The 12,472-nt window shown below is 38.0% G+C and overlaps 1 protein-coding gene across 5 annotated transcripts in view; it reads left to right on the forward strand.

The window, feature by feature from the left end:
• The window catches only part of MAST2 (microtubule associated serine/threonine kinase 2), a 194,868-nt gene that overhangs the window by 24,778 nt on the left and 157,618 nt on the right, over positions 1-12,472 (forward strand). The gene's annotated exons all lie outside the window — the stretch shown is intronic.

Below are 12,472 nucleotides of genomic sequence, written 5' to 3' on the forward strand. Positions count from 1 at the left end.
TTTTTGCTGAACTTCCGTAGAGTTGCCTGTATAACAAGTTTTACTCAAACGAGGAAATATTGGTGTGCACTGCTCTATAGAGCTGCAAGTAACTGGGTGAATTTATATTACGTGGTAAGGCTGATTAGAAGCAATAACCTCTTAAGTGAACGGGTGTACCTTGGATGTATCACTGGGATTGTTAGCCCTTGGAATTTTTAGGGGGATCTAGACAGTTTTGCACCATCAGGCTGTGAAAAGAAACTTAAATCTTTAAAGTTCAAAAAGCAGTGTACTTGTGTTACCACTAATTTTGATTTCACAATGAGGTGTTTGTGGTCCTAGCAATTTCAGACATGCTACTATGTTGAAATTCTTCTGATTTGATTTAATTGCCTTGTGTCTTAGTTTGGTGCCTGTTTGGTGTTTGCCTTAAATTTCTGTTCTTAAGAGTGGTTATAATTTGACTATATCAACAGGAAGGGAAAATGCTCGTGTGAACTTGGCATCTAAGTACTTATCTGACGGGGATTAAAAAAAGTAATGTTAAAATACGGGCCTGTTCTCTAGAGGCAGGCAAATGCCTTGAAGCTTCATAGCTTAAGTTAATGAAAATAACTGTGCTTTAAAACAAAGCATTAGTTCTCAGAGATTTAATGTGGAATACTCGTTTGTTGCTTTGTGTACAGTTCAGTGAGCTGCAGAGATGTTTGTGTGCTGCAATTCTGTGTGTTACTAATATGATGTATTTTCAGTTTGTCATGGCAGTGTTTGTGCTGTCCATCAAATGTTGCGATATGAAATGTAATGCCAATAACTTATTTTAAAATAAATAAAAATTCTCTGCTTTCTAATTAAAGCAGTATTTGTCCCTCTGTCATGGTGTTAGGTACTGAAGTATATGGTCCCTTTCCTATCTGTATACTTTATGGTGGGCTGTATGTTAATTACAGTTGCAGTTAATTAAGTCTAGAAATTAAAAATTTTTATATGAAGTGGACTTCTAAAGCAATGACTAAAGAGCTGGTCACAAGATGAACACCTAATTAAATGCAGTGAGTCCTGGGATCCTGGAGCTAGTTACATGTTTGCAGCTGTTTTAATATGCTTATGGTATTGAAATACGTTTCTCAAATTAGAATAGCAAAAGGTCTCTTGCCAGTATAATTAATCTCCTTTGAAGAACAGCTCTATTAAGAGATGAGTAGGTTCAGTAATGCAGAGTGTCATTTTAATATGCCAGCCTTGATTGCTAGAGCATTTAATTCTTTTATTATTTGTTATAGTACAATAGACAGATAGCTAGAGCGAAGTGGGAGTGTGGTACGGGAAAGCCAGAACACTCAAAGCTATGTGCATTGTTTCCGCTCCCTCTTTTTGGCACTGTAGATATCAGTGGATTTTCCTTTGCTAAATTGCTTTGCTGGCATTCAGAAATGTGGTGTGTTTTTTTGGTGTGTGTTTTTTTGTTTGTTTTGTTGTTTTTTTTTTTTTTTTAAATTTGTAACCACTACTAACCCTACATATTGTTTGCTGTGCTTTAATTACATTCTTTTCAACTTTGAAAGTATTTGTAAAGCTATAAAAAAAAAGATAAATGAACAATAGCAAATCTATAAAAATTAATCTACAGCTTCTGGAACAAGACTGATAGCTAGGCTACTTATCAGCAACAACTCAAGAACTGGAAATATATCAAATTCTAACATGCTAAACTACATAAGCACAATTTATCGTTGTACAGAATCTTTCAGCTTGTACAAGTGTGATAGGCTGGATTAATGTGTCTGCATAGCAGCTGCCACTAGATCCTTGACTTGAGAAAGAAGCCAGGGCAGACTGAATGCCGAGTGCTGCCATCGTGGAATGATGGATGTTGATCTGATCTGTGTGCCTTCTAAATATACGTGAGGATTTCAGAGGATGACCTTCAGTTGATCATCTACGCTTAAGACGCATGGCTCTGATCCTCGTAGATTGAATTCTGGTGGAGAACATCCTATTTAAGACTTATAAATCCTTAAGATAACCAAGGAAGTAATCAGAGAAAAAAAAGACATAAAGCATCATTCTGGACATCTGTGTGGTGTTTTCTGTTCTCAAGACTCAGATATAGCAAAAGCTAGGGGTGCAGGGAGTGCGTGTGAAAGTATGTGTTTAAGGAACAGAAGGATAATAATGTGGAAAATCTCTTTTGACTTAGTTTGGGTGTTTACCCGAAATCTCGACCTGCAGGCACCCTGTCATAAAAAGAGCTAGAAGTTGGACTGTGTTTTGAAGGCAACTGATGTGAATGATCAGGAATACGGATGCATTTCTCTTATGAAGAAAGTCCTGAAGAGCGTCTGGGTCGTTAATTTTAGAAAGGAAAAAGAGCTTGTGAAGAGAAGGTTGTGATTGTTGTGGAGGAGGTAATTGGGAGTGTCTTTCTTGCAAGTATTTATTTTGACAAAACTCAATGTGAATGAAATTGATTGCCAGAAGCAATGCTGTAAGGTATTAATATTCCAGGGCTGGAGCGTTTATGGGTGGGCAAGGGAAGATTTTCCCCTCATGTTTGTTATTAAGGACAGGTGGCTCAAGTAGAGCACTACACTAATGCCGAATATGTATTTACATTTGTGGAGAGAGAGGTGGGATTTTTTGTGTGTCTCTCTCACCCCCTCACAGAGAGCATCTCGAGCCCCATTTCCAGCGTTTTGTGAAAATAACATCTGATGGTGTGCTACTATTAATTAGGGCTACATCTTACATGCATTGCTCACTGCCTAATGCCTGGAAAAGTTTGAGATGTTCCAAGAATTAAGAAACCATGCATGTTCCTTCTGCCAACCGTCGTGATGGGAAAACATCTGAAGAAGCCCGTTAGTGGAAAATTAGATACTTCTGTGAAAGAGATTTTTAACTTTTATTTTTATTTTTTCTTCTTTTTTAATATAAAAACTTCAGTTTTCTAAACTGTTCCCAGTACTGAACTGAAACTCGCTGTACTCCTTGAACTGGAAAACTGGACATCATTTTTGAAAATGAGGTTGAGGATTCTAGCCAGGTGGTTGCAGTTCTCTCTTTGGTGTAAACTTTCTTCCTTATATTCTGTACCACATGGTATGTGGTCAGAGCCATTTCTTCATCTTCAGAGACTGCTGACTAAGCAGTTGGTGCTCTGATAATCCTCCGATGCCAGATGTGCAAGATTTCCTTGTAGAGTCAGTCTCCTCTTTGGAGACAATTTCAAATGACTTAGGGTTTTATATTTACTTTGCAAGATAACGGTTAAAACAAAATGAGGCAATTCTTTGCTGTTGTAGAGAGTGCCAGATAGTTCCCCTTTCCCTGGTTTTGCTCTAGAGGAAGTGATTAGAAAAAAAAAAAAAAGCCTCTTGGATTTTGCATAACGATCTGGAGGACAGAAAGGCTCAAATGGGGAGATTTGAAATTGCTGCCAAACTGAAGAACTTCCCGTGTTGAATAACACTGAGCTGGTGACTCTGCCCGTTCAGCCTGATTTATTCTGAAGGTTTAATTCCCCAAAGCTGTGCGGATTAGGCAGTACGGAGTGGAACGAGAAAACGGCCGTCCTCGAGGTGGTGGGTCCTTGGCTCCGCAAGGAAGTGCATGTTGGAAACCTGGTAACTGAGATAGACTTCACACGGTGGCATGTTATCCTTGATGTCCAAGTTGGAGCACGCTTTTTAGGTGTAGGAGAGAACATTACTGTTCTCCATTCTTACTCCTTTGCTTTTCTTAATTTCATTTTGGATATATTGGGATCAATTGTACCTCATACATAAACTTCCTGTAAGAGTGTATTTCCCCTGGGCAGGTTGCTCTCCTTTACAAAAGGAAGTAATTCAAATCTGTGTCATTCCTGGCTAGCAGGAAGCGTGGCTAGCTGCCCGCAGGTTCGGGCTTGTGGGTGAGCAGCTTCAGGCGATTCCCTTATCCGCCCGGGAAAGGTGCCGCCGCCGGCGGTTTTTCCCGTCTCCTGCCGAGGCGTCCGCGGAGCAGCTCCGCCCTCTGCCGGCCCGACCGCGCCGCGCCGAGCGGTCGGGAAGCGTTTTATGGAGATCCTGCGGGCTGTTCGTGGGTTTACAGCACAGGCGTGCAGTTTCTGGGATCGTGTTCCGCAGTAAGTACTTGCTAGTAAGCTGGCTTTTTTTTTTTTTTCCCAGCTGAAGTATGAATTAGCTTCATATTTTAATACTAAACCGTGTTTGCAATGTTCTTTGGTAACAGAGAGATGATGGTTGGGATAGTTATGAAAAAAATAAGATGATTGTTATTATTTTTTTAACTATTTGGAGCTAATTATGTAAACCATCATTGTTTGCAGTTTTTGGGTCAGCAGCTGTTGCCTAGTTGTGTTTTGGTCTGTGGCCTGCTAGGTGGTGCTGGAGTACTGGAGGTCTCCGGATCGTGAATTGCGTTTTAGACACGAAATGACGCCATTGCTACAGAGACAACCTAAAGAAGAGCTAGAGGTGTTTTCCTGTAGGCTATAGCTGAAGGAGACCCGAATTCTGTGTCGATTGTCACTTCAGTGCAGAAATTAATAATTCAAAAGGCTTGATGAAGTGTAGTGGAACTAGAAGTTCAAGCTTCTTTATGCTTTGCTTCAAAAATCCTCCTAGTTATGAAAGAAAATTCTCTGTCTCCTACTTAGTCCCTAATGCTTTAATGGATTTGCTGTTTGTTATTTAGGATCTCTGCTTTATGCACGCATCTGGGTAGTGGTTGTTAATTTCGCAGCGGTGAGGTCTTGCAAGGAATAGAGCTTGTAGTGACTAGCTGGTATCTGATGAGCAAATCAAATGTTAGTTTGCAAAGCACAATAGCTGGTCTTCCACTGCGCTCTCGCCTTTCTGCTTGATATGTATGATGGCGGAGAGGTGAGTTTCATAGGGTTTAGACTTGTACCTCCTCATAAAAGAGTTAGATGTAGTCGCTTTTTATTGAAAAATACAATACTAGTTGGGGGACAAGTCATTAATGCCGGTTGTGCATAGAGCTGCCTCCTGCCGAACGACTGTGTGCTTACTACAGAAGCAGACATTTGAATCTGACCAGACAACTTCATTTACATTTGTGCGTTCTGAAACGTGCAGCTGCTCTTTTCCCAAAATGTTTTGTCACAGATAACTTCACTTTTAATTTGCATTTTAGGTGGTATCATGTTGACTATTTAAATGTTGCTAACACAGCTGAAAATATTTTTGTCTAAGAATATGCTGATGAAGATCATAAATTGTTTTAGGGAGTAGAGAACTTTCAATACTTGACTGTACAAATACAATTTGATATTTTTATATTGTTAGAAAGGCAGAAGATAACAGAAACTATAGTTGTATGAATGGATTTTATTACTGTGTAAAGTCATGGAAATTGTATTTTAAAATAGCAGTTGTAATTGTAATAACCTGAGGTGGAAAGTAAGTGGATTTCCAAATTAAGACCATGTGAAGTCTAAGTTTATGTCATACTAATTAAAAATTTGCATTTACTTATGCTGCAGAGTCTATGGGTGAATCTGTCAGAGTTTGGGCATGTTATCAATTTTGGAAGATGTGGTTATAAGGAGATAGATAGAAGATGGATGTTGCTCGAAGAAATAAAGCAGTGTCCAAGCTTGCATTTGTTCGAAAGAACTGGATTTGAGGAAGAAGTAGGGAGCAAGTTCTAGACAGAGTTGAACGTATTGGCATGAGCTGAATTTTGAAACTTGAAAGTAAGAACAAGGAATTGGGATCTGATAATGAGTAACATTAGTATAAGGCCTTTGCAGAGAAGTAAATGATGTAAGCAAGCTGCAGAAGAGCTTCTTTGAATGTGTTTAAGTATTCTGAGCATTGGGCAGTGTTTAGAGTGCACACGGAGACTTACCTTTGTCACAGCTTTAAAGTGTCTCTGGTAGGAAAACTAAAATGCATATGCTATAATTCCGTGTGATTTCATGGTAGATTCAGGACGCCTGCTTCACAGTGACATTCAGAACTGACAGTCCTGATAAGTTTTTCACTAGTAAACTCCATTCTGAATAATTCGCGTGTATCTTCGTAAAGAACAGCAAATAATTGTGATAAGTTCTGTACTAAAGTTACATTTAATATATAGTGCATGTTACTTAAACACAGTCAGCATCTTGCTCTGAAGAAACTTCAGCATATTACTTAAATGCAGTCAGCATCTTTTTACTTTCTTCAGTTAAGTGAATTCCAGTTTGGAGTGGACTCATTGGCTCAGAGGAGATTTTCATACTTGAAAGAAAATTTGAACACCCTTCTGGTAACCTGAGGCTTGTCATCGTAGGAAATATGAATTCATAAAACTTGCCTTGTGATAATTGTTAGGCACTAGACTGTCAGTTTGAATGATTGCAGTTCTCATTATCTTCAGATGCTGCATGTTATTTTTTTTTTGTCTATGAATATGTTGAATTGATTTTTGGCACATGCAGTCAGTTCTGTTCCTGACAGCAGCACTATAGTAGTTGTAAAGTGAGAAACTGCTGTAGTGTGCATGGAAAATTAGCTTTTTGCTTGGGGAGCTGTGAGGAACTTAAGATAAAATATAAAGAATTATTCAAACTGTCTTGAACACACATTTTCACAGAGGCTTTGTTCCATGAGAGTGTTATTCTGTGGTGCTTATTGACCTCTATATGAAAACTTACTCATGTAGACAATAGACATTCCAGTTTTTAATTTAAAATAGTTGAAAATTGGCTGTTTTTTGGTTATTTTTGGCAGATATTTCTGTAGAAAGGCAGCATGAGATGTCTGCATTTAGTATTTTAATATGACTGCCTTCTGTGTCTGGTAACACTTCTGGGAACTGTTTCCTAGGATGTGATAATAGGAGGATCAGTCTTTAAAAATGAAATAGCTTGTTTGCGTAGGTTTCCAACTACTTTGTTCCAGTAATGTAAACTGTTTTGAGCTTTAGGACATCTATAAAAATCGCCTGTAACTCTTTGAGAAAAAGCTTTGGAGATGCTCTAGAAATTAGTATCATAATCCTCCAGGTTTGACTCCCGGTTTTTGGTCGGTATGTTTTCCTATACTGTATCATTCTGGTTTATCCATGCCATGCAGTGTGTCATTCCAGCTATCCAAACAGTGTTAGCTTGAGACTCAGTGACTGCTTATTTTACCACTTGGAGGAAAACGGGAATATGGTGGTTTATATGCTTCATCTCTGAACAGCTGCAGCTCAGAATCTCTCCTAAGAGTTAATCTAAAGTCCTTATTACCTTGAGATTACTAGAGGGAGAGAGGTGAAATCTCTTGGCAGAGATAAGTGTGGCCTTGTAAGTGAAACACAGCACTAAAGCCTGAGACTTATGCAACAATCCTGATACCTGAACTTTGATAAACTAAGATACAGAGAGGTTAAGTCATTTGGTCATCAGTAGAACTGGGAGTAGAGCATACCTCACAGACTTCCTGTCAAGCACAGTTTATTAATGCTTGCAAAATGTTTGAAGCTCAAATGGATGGTGCTATGAAATAACTTATCCCTGCAGTCACTGTATATAGTGTGCCTGTGTCATTCTCTAATTTCTGACTGTTAAAGATAATTAGATTTTAAAGTAATTGTTCAAAAGCCAGGGAATACCTTGATCTCCTGCCTGGCTTTGCTATGTTGTTATTGCTAACTCAAGTGAGTTTGAAACTCTTCTCTGGTGAGAGCTGCAGAGTCCTTGTGCTGTGAGAACATGAGGTATGAAGTCAGAATAACCATTACGCTAGCGAGCTTGATTTAGAGTCAGTATCTGTAGTTTTTCTCTTTGTGAACAGGGACTAGGATAAATAATGGCCAGGCTGTGTTTTCAAAGCTTTCTTCATTATAGGAATAGATGAGGAGAATTCTTGTATTGTGGCACTTTGGATTGATGAGTGTTTTTTTCACTGAAAAGCAGTTGTGGCTAAGTAAGTATGTATAGTGCAAAATTTGCTGAGAGGGTGCCTTATGTGTTCAAAAAAACAAGCTTACCCAAGCTGTTTTATTAGTAAATAGTGTGGAACATCTGACTGAGGTGCTTCACGCTTTTGTTATTTATTGCAATGACCAAGTTTCCATTAAAAAAAAAAATTCTGTATACATCACGAATATAAAATGCTGTCATGTTAAGACTATAATGCGAGTATGCAAAAATGTGTGTCAATGTGAACTTAAAGTTATTGGCAAGGGGAAGTGTTTGTAATAGAGGATTGAAAGTTGTGCAGGGTTTCAGATCTGTCATAAAAGGATGTGAAATGTAATTAACCTAAAATAACCTTTAAAATATTTTTTGAGCCTGATAAATTAAATGAGCTGTTGAGATAACTTAATGAGAGATTTTAATTTTATACCTTAAATAATATCCTGTTAAAATCCTGAAGATTTTGCTTTGTGATGAAATCCATTGAGACTTACATTTTCACAATGACCTCATGATTCAGTAACACTATTAATATATTTGGTGCATATTTGAGGGGTAAGGTCTAGGTTAATGGCAGCATTTGTTCTTTAAGTGCTTGAAGCCACAAAGCTGTAATTGAAGATATGAATGCTGAAACCTCATTATTTTAATGTGGTCATTCGGCGTAGTGACAGTAAAAGTAGTTACATGATGAACTTTGATGGCAAGGTTCATAATTTGTGCATGAAAACAAATTATTACGTGAAACTTGGAATTAAAATTCTCTGCCTTGGAGTTTAAATAAAACATGAAACTTCATGTCTAAAGTGGTTTCTGTATTTGTCTTCACTCAATTAGAAATAAGTATTTGCGCACCTTTAATATAGAGAATACTGCTGTGTGGTTTGTTTACACGAATAAAGTTACAGTGCACGCACTAAATTTTTCACACAAAGACTTGAAACTTTATTACATATTTGTTTCAAATAGTTAAGTCTGCAAAGGTACTTTTGGCAAATTTGCATCTTAAATTTTCCAAATATTGGTCATGGAACTAATTTAATGGATGAGCCGTTGCCAAGGAAAATACGTAGTGTGTTTATCACAGTGTGGAGAATCCAAGGGTTGAAGACAAAGGTCAGAATGTTCATTACTACTCACGTTTCATCAGTGTTGCTCACCTTGGTTGCCTGTTTGCGGCTTTGCACACTGCTGTCTCTAGCATGAGCTAGATCCCTTTTAAGATCCCTCCTGCCTGCTCTGATGTTTCTAACCTCTCCTTTCCTTCCTGTGTTCTCTCAGAAGTGTTTATTTTTCTCTGTGGCTTCCCCTGCTCCCAGAAAACAGGAACAAGACCTCTCCACAGTAAAAATTAGTTCTTATTATTTGATGATAGCCAAAAAAGTTGTGAATTCGGACTGCTTTGTGCGCAACTGTACTTCTACTGTGACTTCCTTAGTCCTGCTCCACTGTAAATTCTTTGGGCTGTGGACTGTTGCTCTGGGAATCTTAGTGTGAAAGCTCCGGAGTTGTCTCTTGTGCTAGTTTTACGATTGCTCAAAATGTCATAGAATCACAGAATGGTTAGGGTTGGAAGGGACCTCAAAGATCATCTAGTTCCAACCCCCCTGCCATGGGCAGGGAAACCCTCCACTGCACCAGGTTGCCCAAAGCCTCATCCAACCTGGCCTTGAACACCTCCAGGGATGGGGCATCCACTTTTCTGGGCAACTTGTTCCAGTGCCTCACCACCCTCAGAGTGAAGAATTTCTTCCTTAGATCTAATCTAAATCTCCCCTCTTTCAGTTTAAAGCCATCACCCCTTGTCCTATCACTACATGACCCTGTAAAAAGTCCCTCTCCAGCTTTCTTGTAGGTCCCTTTTAAGTGCTAGAAGGAAAAATTTCCACATCTTTCTTACAATACTAGTTCTAGTTCAACCTTTGTTTCTGTAGTATCTCCTTGCTAAATGAACGGTGTTCTGAATCATGGGATTTTATCCACAAGCTCTTTGACTCTGCTCAAATGACAGTATATAATGTAAAATTGTTTGTGGGTATTAAATCTATTGATAACTATTTGTTTGGTCTTAAGTAAATTTTTGTTGTTTTGCCTTAAAATTAAATTATTCAAATAATTTATTTCAAACTCAAGTAAAATATGTAGAGTGTTGTGAATTTAAAACACATGCATACATTTATTACCAATGAAGTTTTAAATCTTATTAGAACAAAATAGGCCAATTAAATAATTAGAGAACTTTGGCAAGATAAAATGATGAGGTTTGTGAAAGAAAAGAGGAACAATTTCTAGTATCGCGTTCAGGCAGAACTATCTGGATTGAGAGGAAAAGTACCATGTCAATATTGTCAAATTATATTGATCAGGCATCAGCATAAATCCTGATTAAATTGGCAGCTGTTTAAAGTGGTATATTTGACAATGACATCTTCTGATTTTCTGTATGGTTACTTGCCTCCTGACATGTTTATTTTCTTGATGTAAGTTACATACTGCATTTAAAATGTTGCTGACTGAGAAATAGTTGAATTATACCAGGCATAGAGTAGAAAGAAAATTAGACCTTCTTATGGCTGATATGAATATGTGTGAATATCAGGTAATATCTACAAACAAACCAGCTGATTTATGTACCAACTTAATTCCAAGAGAGCACTCTCATAAATTGAATGGAAGGTTTATCTTCTTTTTTTTTCTCTTTTTTTTTTTTAATGCTAAAGGTTATTTAGAAATTATATGTAGATTATATTTAAAAAGAAAATGGCAGCACATCTTTCTATAAATGAGATGAGATGAAAACCTTGTGGGACTCCGTTCCATGCGGATTATTGTCAGACAAATCTGTGGTATCAGCTTCTCTGGGAAAGTGTGAAGAATGGATTAAAACCCATTTAACTGGAGGCATGCTTGGCCGTTAAACTTGGCTCTACGATGATGTGATAGGTATCCCTTACTGTTCTAATTGCTGAATTCCTCTATTTTTCCATAAGCAAAAGGTAAACTGCTGATCTTCCCTCTGGCTTACTATAAATTGCAAGAATTTCAAGGTAAAGGTATTGTGTTGCCTAACTTCATTGAAGAAGTACAGTAATGATGCGTGCCCTTCCATCTGCTATCTGATTTCTTTTTTATCTTATTATTAACAAGGCTCTTACAATGCCGGCAAAGCTTGATGATTATCAAATCTCCATCTGAGAATAGTTACAGAGAACCATTAGTAATTGTTAGCTCCGTTTTTCCTTGCACATCAGGAAACTTCAGTAGTTTAGGGGTTCAAAATAGGTAATCACAATTTCACACTCTGGAGCAAGCAGTGAAAGGTTGGTTAAACTCCATTTTGTGTTAAGTAAAATGGATAAAGTTGATTTAACTCCCATTTCACCTATGCTACATAATTGAGCTTATCGTTTTTGTTATAAGCTTCTGTTCTGTGGTGAATCCCTCAGTTCAGAGTAGTGGAAAGTGTATAATAATGTTCACTACTTGTAAGTATAGTTATTACTTTTCTTACTATATGTTTTACAGATAATTACTGTAATCCCATAAAATGCTGGAATTCTGACATGGCTATGCTGAGGACTGGCTGTCTCATTTATATGCAGTTCTGTGTCCCAATATTGTGTCCTCAAAGTACATGGGAAAGGTTAAATGGTTGGGGTAGACCAGGATAGGTGATGTCTGACCAGGATAGGTGATGCTGACTGCAGTGTGCCGAGGAGGATCAGACACTGCAGAATGAAATGCTGGTGGGAGACTTCTGTTACTTATGTGCAGACTGGAGACATGCCACACTGGGACATGGTGAGAGTAGACTTTACATGTTCAGTGACTGTTTCATAAGAGAGGTGAAGCTCTAGCAAAGAGCCCATGGGGAGGAGAGGTAACCTTGCTTTTATCCATAGCAGTGCTCAGTTCTGGTTCAAAATATAAGTCGAAAATGCCGAATAATGTTATATGCGTGACTGTTCTGTTGACGCAGAATGGTCATACTCAGTAGCAGTTCTTCTTCTGACAGCTACTTTTACAAATACAATTGATTGGCAGGTTCTTAACCCAGAAAGTTTTGCTGTTCCCTAGAGATACATTTTTTAGAAATGCAGTTTGCAGACAACTGAAAAGCTCTAAACAATTCCAAGTCTGATGTCTACATGTTTATCAGCAGAGGCAGTAATTTAAACACTCTGACCCTCACCTTCTCCATCCAAAAACACTTAAGAACTTTTCTCAGGAATTGCAGTGATTTATTTGCAACCTTATTTTTCCATAAAAATCTCAACAACTGATGTTACTTCTACTTCAATTGAAAAAGCTGATACAGGATTAAAATAATTATTTTATCCGGGATTGACATCATCCTAGCTGCTCTGAAACCTTGTGGATAATCTGCTTACTCCTCGACTCTTGTTTGGCTGTGTGGAAATTGTCTTTTTTTTGACTTTTCCTCTGCTTCCTGTTGCAAAAGAAGCTTTGAAGGCAGTACTGAGAAAGAAAGGAGGCTGCTAGTGTGGGAAATTAAGGAGTGCAGGACAGAGCAAACTCCTACAATAAACTGATAGTGCTGATGCCCGATAA

Source organism: Tauraco erythrolophus, chromosome 10 (assembly GCF_009769465.1).
Source record: "Tauraco erythrolophus isolate bTauEry1 chromosome 10, bTauEry1.pri, whole genome shotgun sequence".
Taxonomy (NCBI): Eukaryota; Metazoa; Chordata; class Aves; order Musophagiformes; family Musophagidae; genus Tauraco; species Tauraco erythrolophus.